At 46.3% G+C, this 9,548-nt stretch overlaps 1 long non-coding RNA gene across 1 annotated transcript; it reads left to right on the plus strand.

The window, feature by feature from the left end:
• The first annotated feature begins 84 nt into the window (after nt 1-84).
• LOC123574490 (uncharacterized) lies at nt 85-1,739 on the plus strand. Its single transcript, XR_006699450.2, has 2 exons — nt 85-234; nt 320-1,739. It is a non-coding gene; the product is annotated as an uncharacterized lncRNA (long non-coding RNA).
• Nucleotides 1,740-9,548: the final 7,809 nt, after the last annotated feature.

Raw genomic sequence — 9,548 nt, forward strand, 5'->3', positions numbered from 1 at the left:
CAACATATCTGATGGGATGGGGGTGGGCGTGAGGGTGGGCGCTGGTAGCTGCATGACAGCTGAGCACCCCTCCATCCAGGTGAAGCTGCTGGAGCTGCAGGAGATAATGCTGTGGCTTGTGGTGACTACAACGAGGGGCATGGCAAATTTCCGGCCACTGCCCAGAACCCTGCTGATGAGCCCAGTCCAGGAACCCAGCCCCGCAGGAGCTGGGAGCTGCCGACAAGCATGGTGGTGAGTAGAGTCCTCAGGCAGGTGGGCAGGCAGGGGCAGGAGAGGCTCACACTGCGCTCAGATCCCCGCCTCCCTCTCCCCAAAGATCTTTGTGAGGTGAGCCTCACCGACAGCGTGGAGCACCCAGGCTTGGGCATCAACCCCTGTGTGCCATTCTTTTGCCGGGCTTCGCTGCCAAGAAGAAGGAGATTAACATCACCATCATCAAAGAGCTGGTCAAGAAATTTTAAAAAAGGAAACAAAGTTATGGGGTTAATCTCCTACCCAATTCATTTACTTCATTTGAATGTTAGAGCCACTCATGATTATTTGTGTTTCTAATTTACAATTTAAGTTTATTTGTAAAAAGTTAAAGGAGAGTGGGTCTCTGAGGCTTTCACTGATGTTCACTCTGGCATCCTGTAGCATTTTTCTTTTTTAATTTTCATAATTGTAGGTCATTAGCATGCGTATCGAGTTTGCCCTTATGTGGTGGGAGGTCAAACACACAAAGACCCACTATTTGCACAAAACTATTGTCGCTGGTTTGGAATAGGCTGCCATGCTTTTTTAATGTTATTGCAGCACGTATATTCATTATGGAATTCAGATAAAATCTGCTTATGTTCTGCTATTGTTTGACCTAATCTTAGTCACAGTGAGCTCTTCATTAGCTCAATATGTGGTTTGCCCCCAAGTGTGCACTGTTTATTACTTTGTAATATGCCACTGTGAGTACTGACATTTAGAGTTGTTTAAAGGCTGAGAACTGGAAATAGCCTTTCCCCCATTTTCTGTGTATTGGTGATGGGAGTAATAACATTTTGGGGGATTTTTAAATCTCACAGAAGAGGAAAGTGGCCTGCTCTGGCAGGTGTGTGCGGGATAGAGTGTGTTTCATTTGTTCCGGTGCCAAGAATGAGCGCTGTACTATGGTAGTTCCCTCAGGATTTGTGTGTGCTCTGGGCTCATGAAGATGTTGCACCATGAGCTGCAGCAGTTGTGCTCTTTCTCGATGACCTAAAAAGGGATTATTTCTGAGGAATGAAAGGCTCCCATGGTTGACTGTAGATATGGAAAACCTTTCCTAGCTTAGAGCATTTGTATCTATAATACATTTTAAAGTCAGAGTTCATGTTACCTGTTTTAATCCCATGGCCACATGTCCCAGTACACAAAAGAGTGCTGGTTGGCATTATTCTTAACGTATTTAGTAAAGATCATAAGAAATCCTTTAAGAGTTTAGATGTCCCTGGAACAGGCATATGGGCTCTAGTCAAGAATGAATTAGAGTGAAGGAAAGCTGTGTGACACCTGGCATTCCTCTCTGTTCATGGAGCTTCTTTGGGGCTTGAAGATTGATTTACCATCTAGACCTCTCTGGATAATACTTATTCTTCAACCACCTTGGTTACTCTGACATAGGAATTTACTTCTTTTCCTTGAATGGAAAACACTTTAAAAAATAATAACAAACATTATTATAAACTAATATATGTGAGAGTACTTAGTTGAAACAAAAAGAAGTTACAGTAGACAGTATTATACTATATTTGAAATTCAAGGAGAAGTTTATGCAATTTAAAATGTTTATAAACTACAGTGCAATCTACTGCTTGTGAATGTCAATGTATTATCAGGAAACGTGTCTATACAATCACAGAGCTATATTTCCTCACAAACTTCTTCACAAAGAGTGAAATATGTTTTTGTATCTCTTGGTTTCAGTTAGGGACATATTTTGTGCAATATTTATGTGATTGTGCCTATCCATGATGAATGAATGATTTCATTCATATATTGCCTAAATCATAACTTGATGATGCTTGGGAAAGACTCGACAGTTCAAACTTCATGAAGTTCAAAACACATCACCTTATTAGGATGTAGGGAGATATGTATGTGTGCTCCCTGGGGTGGGGATTTCTAGTTACTAGACCATCTCCATTTTTAGCGTGATACTCTTATAAATACGACATTAACAGGAGAGCAACAATACGATTTTACACATGGAATAACAGATATGCCTGCATTCACTGAAAGAGTGCAAATATTGGGTCCTTGTGACTTCAACTGACTCTTCCAAATTATATGAATGTATCAATGTATTAGATAAACCCAGTTACAGAATGATAAAGAAAAAATGTTAGACCAAATAATGCGGCTAATTAACAGTGGTAGGATTTCTAGCCCGTGGGTTTAAAATGGACTTAACGTCCTGTTCTTGCCTTTTATTTTCTGAACTTGCCACTTTTGCATTCTTTGAGTTCAGTTTAAAGACAGTTACTTTAAGTCCATTTTAAACCCTTGGGCTGGAAATTGTACCACTGTTAATTAGCCACCTCTATTTGGTCTAACGTTTTTTCTTTATCATTCTGAAACTGGCTTTATCTAATACATCGATAAATTATTTCAAAGGTACTTTTAACGTTGAAACCACTTCACTTTTATCCTGATAAATATCAATGACCAGGAATGACCCGCAGATAGTGTTTAGCATCTGTGACCAATCTGACAATAATGTGTTCATCAGCTGCCTATGGATTAAATCACATACTGGCATATTGAAGCTGAATGTCAGTCAGGAAAATAAATTTACTATATTAACTGAAATACCACTCTTTGTGTATTTGTTGTATATTTAAGAGAAAGCTAAAAAGAATGGAAATCATATGACAATAACTTAAGTCTTTCTTCAAAGTGTGTACAGTCTTTTGCGATACCTCATTCAGTATAAGGCAGCTTTTGATTTGCTTGGAAGGTTAGAGTTCATCAGAAACATAGAATTTTAAAATGCGAGTTCAACTGAATAAATTTGAGTTTCTGTAGGAAGAATCAAAACACCTATTTAAAGATTGCAATATATAATAATTATTTTTAAAGTAGTTGATTAAACCTGATAGGTTTTCCAGAAATGAAAAAAAAAAATCAGTTCTAAAACCAAAGTTGATTTTTAGAAAATTTGAAATTTGAAAATATAAATCAGCTCTATCTGTAATATAGTTTCTCTAAACCTTTACTTAAAGAGTCATTTAAAAATAGTTTAACTATTAAAAAATGTAACTGCTATCTTAATGTTCTGAAATAAGTTAAAACATTTTAAAATATGAATACTGTAGCTTAAAAGAAAGAAACGGTGGGAATGAAAAGTAGAGAAAGAAATGCCAGTTCCAGTCCAAAGCTTTAGTTGCCAAGCTTTCTTAGAATGAATTTTACCTATTTATAAATTCTTGTAAACAGAATGTATAATGGAAATACTGAAAAACTTTTGCCTAAAGTGGCATTATTGACTGCTGGTGTGATGCTACTGTAATGTAATAAATTATTAAATTATTGCACATTGCTGCTTTTGCCTTAAAATTTTATTTTGCCTGTCTTGAAAACTATAGTATTAAACATATTGATACTGTGCAAATGTTGGGCATGCTTGGCATGAGATAATCTGTTTCATTTTTACAAAATTGGAATATATGCAAGTGTTTATTAAAAGAACACAAAATAAAAAAGTTACAGGATTAAAAAAAGTTATGGGGTGGAAAAGTTATGGGATAAAAAATGTAAAAAAGTTGTGGCAAAAAAGTTGTGGGATAAAAGTAGAAAAAAGTTTCATGAACAGTTACAAAAAAAGTTATGAAAAAGAAGTTATGGGATTTTTTAAAAAGTCATGGGATAAAAATAAAAAAAGCAGGCCGGGCGTGGTGGCTCACGCCTGTAATCCCAGCACTTTGGGAGGCCGAGGTGGGCGGATCACAAGGTCAGGAGATCGAGACCATGGTGAAACCCCGTCTCTACTAAAAATAGAAAAAATTAGCTGGGCTCAGGGGCGGGCGCCTGTAGTCCCAGCTACTCGGGAGGCTGAGGCAGGAGAATGGCGTGAACCCGGGAGGTGGAGCTTGCAGTGAGCCGAGATTGCGCCACTGCACTCCAGCCTGGGCGACAGAGCGAGACTCCGTCTCAAAAAAAAAAAAAAAAAAATTAAAAGCAAGTCCCTGTCAGCAAAGCCTGGGGAAATGGGGCTGGAGTCTCCACTGCCACCATGTCCCTACCACCCCTTCCCAGTCACCCCGTTACTATTAGGGTAGCAACACAAGACCTCTGTCTAATGGGGAAAGACAGACCCTTTGCCGCCTTGACCAGGGATGAATTCTTAGATTTCTGGATGATGATGATTGTTATTTAAGAGCCAGAGGCTGGTGGAGTTGGTTTGTTCGGAGGAGGTCTGATGGTCTCCTTACTCTCACCATAGCAAGTTTTCCCTCAGGGGGTCTCCCATCTTCTTATTCAGAGAGGTAGCTGAGGTGGGCCAGTGGGGCTAAATGTGGACCAGGCGAGGGCACGGGCTGCTGGGGTGGGCCCCCTTCCCCAATGTACATATTGTGTCTGTGTAATGTTTTGTATATTCCACAGGGTAGGGCCGCCCTTGTATCGTAGCTAGTGGAGGTTGGAGCTGACACATGGGGAGGAGGTTCTAATAATTATTTGTGGCTGGGAAACTTATTTATTGCTAGCATAGGACAAAGGAAGGAGGAGGGGATGGAGTCGTGACTCCCTGGTGATGCGACTCCTGTTTATTTTGCTTTTTATTTTGGAATAAATGGATTTAGCCATACTGCTTGGCCTGGTGTGTTCCCATTTCCCTCACTGGGTCCTGGAGTTTGTGCCACTGGACGGGGAGTCCTAGAGTGTCTGAGCATGTCCAGCTGGACTGTTGGGGACCTTCCAGGCCTGTTACCTGTTGCTGCCTGGTGACACCTGGGGGATTCCATGGGAACTGCCATGGAGCCTATGGGGTGCAGTCTGGCCCTGACAGCCAATAGACTCAGAAGCCTGATCTGGCGGTGGCCAGGAAGACAGGTACCAGCACCTAAGGGCACTGACCTCCACCCACCCCAGGCATCTTCAGTTCTGTCTTCTTGCCTCCCTCTCCTGTCTGCACCTGGTGGCCTGTTCCGTCTGTCCCTCTAGAGTGCTGGCTGCCCCTCAGTCTCCCTCCAGGCTGAGTTCATGGCCCTGCCCCCTGCTGGCCAGAGCCGGCTTCACAGGATAAGAGCCAGCTAAGCTTCAGGGGCTTTCCAGGAAAACAGTCCCTTGGAAAAGGTATGGCCTTTTCACCACTCCCAAGAGCACCCTAGAAATGGCTTGGTCTTTCCCCTCCTCTGAGGCCCACAGAGAACACAGTCAGCAGAGGATACATTTCCCCGTCATCCAGAAATGGGTTTGACTCTCAGCTGAGGGACAGCAGGACTGGTAGAGACTGTCAGGCCACACAGAGGCCTGCACAGCACCGCCATGCTTGGTGGGGGGGGTGGGGGGGGGGTGGGAAGGATGGTGGGGGCTGGATGTCCACAGGCCGGGCATGGCAGGGAGGCTCACTAGAGGTGGTGCACTTTGAAGGGGCAATGTCAGGGGACAGATTTCTCTTGTTGGGCCACAAGACTCCAGAAAGACAGCACAGTCACTGATTCCCAGCGCTAGAGGTGAAGTGGTCGGCCACGTGTTGGTGTATATATATATATATTTAAAGATATTTATAGACCAGGGCAGGGGCGTACCACAGAGGGGGCACAAGTTTTCAGCAACAGTCACACCTGGATGTGTCCGCTCACCACTACAACAGACTAAGTCACAGATGTAGGGGGCTGGCTTTGGGGCTGGGGGAGCCACTGTGAAGTCACAGAACAGCCACCCAGGCAGGCTTGGAAAGGGAGGTCTCCAAGAAGAGGACAGATCTGTTTAGAGGTGGAAGTGGGGTCTGAGGCTCTGAGGATGGCATGGTCTTGCCTGACCCATTCGGCTGGCAGTTAGAGTGAAAACAGGAGAGAGAAAGGCGAGCAGAGAGCTGGAGAGGCAAGTGCAGAGCACAGGTGTGCCACAGCAGGTGTGGGAGGGCTGGGGAGGGGAGGGCGCATGTGTGGGTATGGCAAGGTTCGTGGAAAGGGGTTGGAAGGGAAAGGGGAGGAAGATGGAGGGAGGAGCTGGAGCTTCACGGGTTATACCTGGGGGCTGCAGTGTCCACCCCATCCCACACACACTGGCCTCTTCCAGGACACCCAGGCAGTGCACCCACTGTTCAGAGCAATGCTGAGCCCCCTCGGGCTTCCCTCATCTCTGGTCATCCATCTCCCAACCCACCAGCCCGGGGCCACCTCTTGCCTTTGGGAGTCCAACGCAACAACTACCAGCCCTGATAAAGAAGGAACAGTGCTTGAACCAGGGTGATGAAGCTAAAAGGGATGGATGGCTGGAGTAATCACTGGAGCCCCGTCTGGGCAGTCAGAAAGCCCAGGACCCTGGGGGAAACAGGGAGGGCAGGCAGCCAGATGCCACTGGCTATAGATGTTATAAGTCTAAGAGGAGAGCCTCAGCTTGTTGGGGGTTGCAGGTCGCACAGATGAGACTGGACCCTTCCTGTTGGGAAAAGCAGAACAGGGAGAGTCCATGGCAAGGGAGATGGGCGGGCTTGCTGGGCGGAGCTCAGCCGGGCCAGCAGCCACTGTGGTTCTCTTGGCTGAATAGCAAAGGCGACCTCTAGAAGCAATAGGCCAAGGTGTGTGAGCCTGCTGGCTGGCGGTAGTGCATCAGCTGGGGCCAGGGACCCTGCCTTCAGGCACACACTAGCAGCTATGATGGTACCTGGGAGGGAGAGAAGGGGGCTGTGTGTCCCTGACTGGCCTGTGAGGTGTGTTGTGGGTTGATCATGTATATGTGACTCTCCAGGTTTTATCCTCAATCACCACTGAATTGCCGACAGATAGAGGAGGTGAGACCCTGACTATCACCCCTGCTCTGCAGTGGATTTGGCTCTCAGCACTCCCAGGCTGGGAGCTGGATGCCCTGCCCTGGCAGCATGACTCAGACTGCACAACAGGTACGGTGTGCCCAGAATGACATTCCTAGGCCTCTGGCCACCTCAGAGTACAGCCCCACACATAACCTCCTCCAAGCTCTCAGCTCTTACACCATAAACCACAAGCTCTCTGACAGCTCCAGAGAGCACCCATGTCTGCCAGCTTGGGCACAGAGCCTGCTCCAAGAGCCCAGGGTCAGCCATGGAGGCTGTGGGGCTTTGGGGCTAGTAGGGGCCAGCCCTGGTACCTGCGTCCAACCGGGAGTCGTCCATGGGCCCCCGTGGACATGCTGATGGTGGTCGTGTTGATGTCGCCAATGATGCTGACCGCCTCCTTTAGCATTTGGTGCATGCACAGTATCTCGTTGCACCACTGTGCCTGCTCTGCCGACTCTGCTGACTCCTCCATCAGCGTGTCCTGGTCCCCACGCGAGTACAGGTGGAACAGCAGCTCCGAGAAGATGAACTCCTTGGTCTGAGAGTGGGCAAAGAAGGAAGGAGGTTGGGACCTGATGCCTGTGCTGCACTGGCCTCCTGCCGGGCCCTGGTGGGACTGTGTGCTGGACTTGGAGCCCTGAGTATGGCTTTTCAGATGTGGCTTCTACACCACTTAGACTCAAAGATCTGCCTCCCCACAGCCCTTTTCTCACTCAGAAAGGGACATTGAGGTCCAGAGGAAAAGTCACGTGTCCAAGGTCACAGATCTGGGAGGGGCCACCAGGACACCTGTCTACTCTCGTTGTTTCAAAATGTTTTTGGAGATAGGATCTTGCTCTGTCACTAGGCTGGAGTACAGTGGGCGAGATCACTGTCGGAGCCATTCTCCTCGGCCTTGCTGTCCTGTCATGGAGCACACAAGGGCATCAGGGTGGCCGGGCCATGCAGCCAGGCTCCAGGGATCCCTAGGATCTCAGCCCCTCCAAGGGTACCTGGAACATTGAGGCACAGAGAGAAGCAACTGGCCCGAACACACACCCAGCTCTAGACGGTTTCACGCCTCTGCCTCTCAGGACCACAGACTCTTGTGATTCAAGTCTTGTCTGAGTTCTGACTCTAGTATCCAGAATTTGCCTCAAGTTACCAATCCAGAAATTGTAAAAGAACATCTCCAGCTCCCTTGCTTGAAGACCTGGCCAGAGCTTGTGCTAGGCTGCAGATGCCTGGCAGGAGGCAAGAAAAGGGCATACTCACTTTCCCCTTGTCCTGGGAGGCCCACACACCAACACTGCCACCCCTGCTGCCACCAGGGAACACGGCAAAGTAGACACACACACACAGGAAAATGGGAAGTGTTGAGTGAACCTGGGACACTGCACCCCAGCTTTAATGTGTTGTTGAATTCAATTAGCTAATATTTGGTTGAGGATTTTTGCATCAATATTCATCAGTGATATTGGCCTGTAGTTTTCTTTTTTGGATGTATCTTTGGTTTTGGTATCAGGATAATACTAGCCTTGTAGAATGAGTTTGGAAGTCTTCCCTCCTCTATTTTTGGAATCGTTTGGGTAAGGTTGGTATTAGCCTACTTCAAATGTTTGCTAGGATTCAGCAGTGAATCATCAGGTCCCAGGCTTTTCTTTGCTGGGAGACATTTTATTACCACTTTGATCCCATTATTTTTTATTGGTATGTTCAGGTTTTGGATTTCATCGTGGTTCAATCTTGGTAGTCTGGATGTGTCTTGAAATTTATCTAGTTTTAGTAGGTTTTCCTATTTGTTTGCATATAGTTGCTGATAATAGCCACTAGTTTTGTTTGTTTGTTTTTTGTTTTTTTGAGTGGGGGGGAATGGAGTCTCACTCTGTTGCCAGGTTGGAGTGCAGTAGGGCGATCTCGGCTCACTGCAAGCTCTGTCGCCCAGGTACACGCCATTCTTTGCCTCAGCCTCCCGAATAGCTGGGACTACAGGCACCCACCACCACGCCCAGCTATTTTTTTGTTATTTTTAGTAGAGACAGGGTTTCACTGTGTTAGCCAGGATAGTCTCGATCTCCTGACCTTGTGATCTCTCCGCTTCGGCCTCCCAAAGTACTGTGATTACAGGCGTGAGCCTCCATGCCCAGCCTGAGTTTTTGCGATATCAGTTGTCATGTTTCCTTTTGTTTGTCAATGTTGTTAATCTTTTCAAAAAAACAACTTTTAAAAAATTATTTTACTTTATTTTTACTTTTGGAGACAGAGTTTTGCTCTGTCACCCAGGCTGGAGTGCAGTGGCACAATTTCAGCTCACTGCAACCTCTGCCTCCCAGGTTCAAGTGATTCTCCTGCCTCAGCCTGCTGAGTAGCTGGGATTACAGGTGCGCACCACCACGCTTGGCTAATTTTTCTATTTTTAGTAGAGATGTGGTTTCACCATGTTGATCAGGCTGGTCTTGAACTCCTGACCTAATGAGGTGCCCACCTTGGTCCCCCAAAGTGCTTGGATTACAGGCATGAGACACCGTGCCCAGCCCACATTTTGTTTTTAAATTTTACTTATTTACTTTTT

Source organism: Macaca fascicularis, chromosome 7 (genome assembly GCF_037993035.2).
Source record: "Macaca fascicularis isolate 582-1 chromosome 7, T2T-MFA8v1.1".
In the NCBI taxonomy this organism is placed as follows: domain Eukaryota; kingdom Metazoa; phylum Chordata; class Mammalia; order Primates; family Cercopithecidae; genus Macaca; species Macaca fascicularis.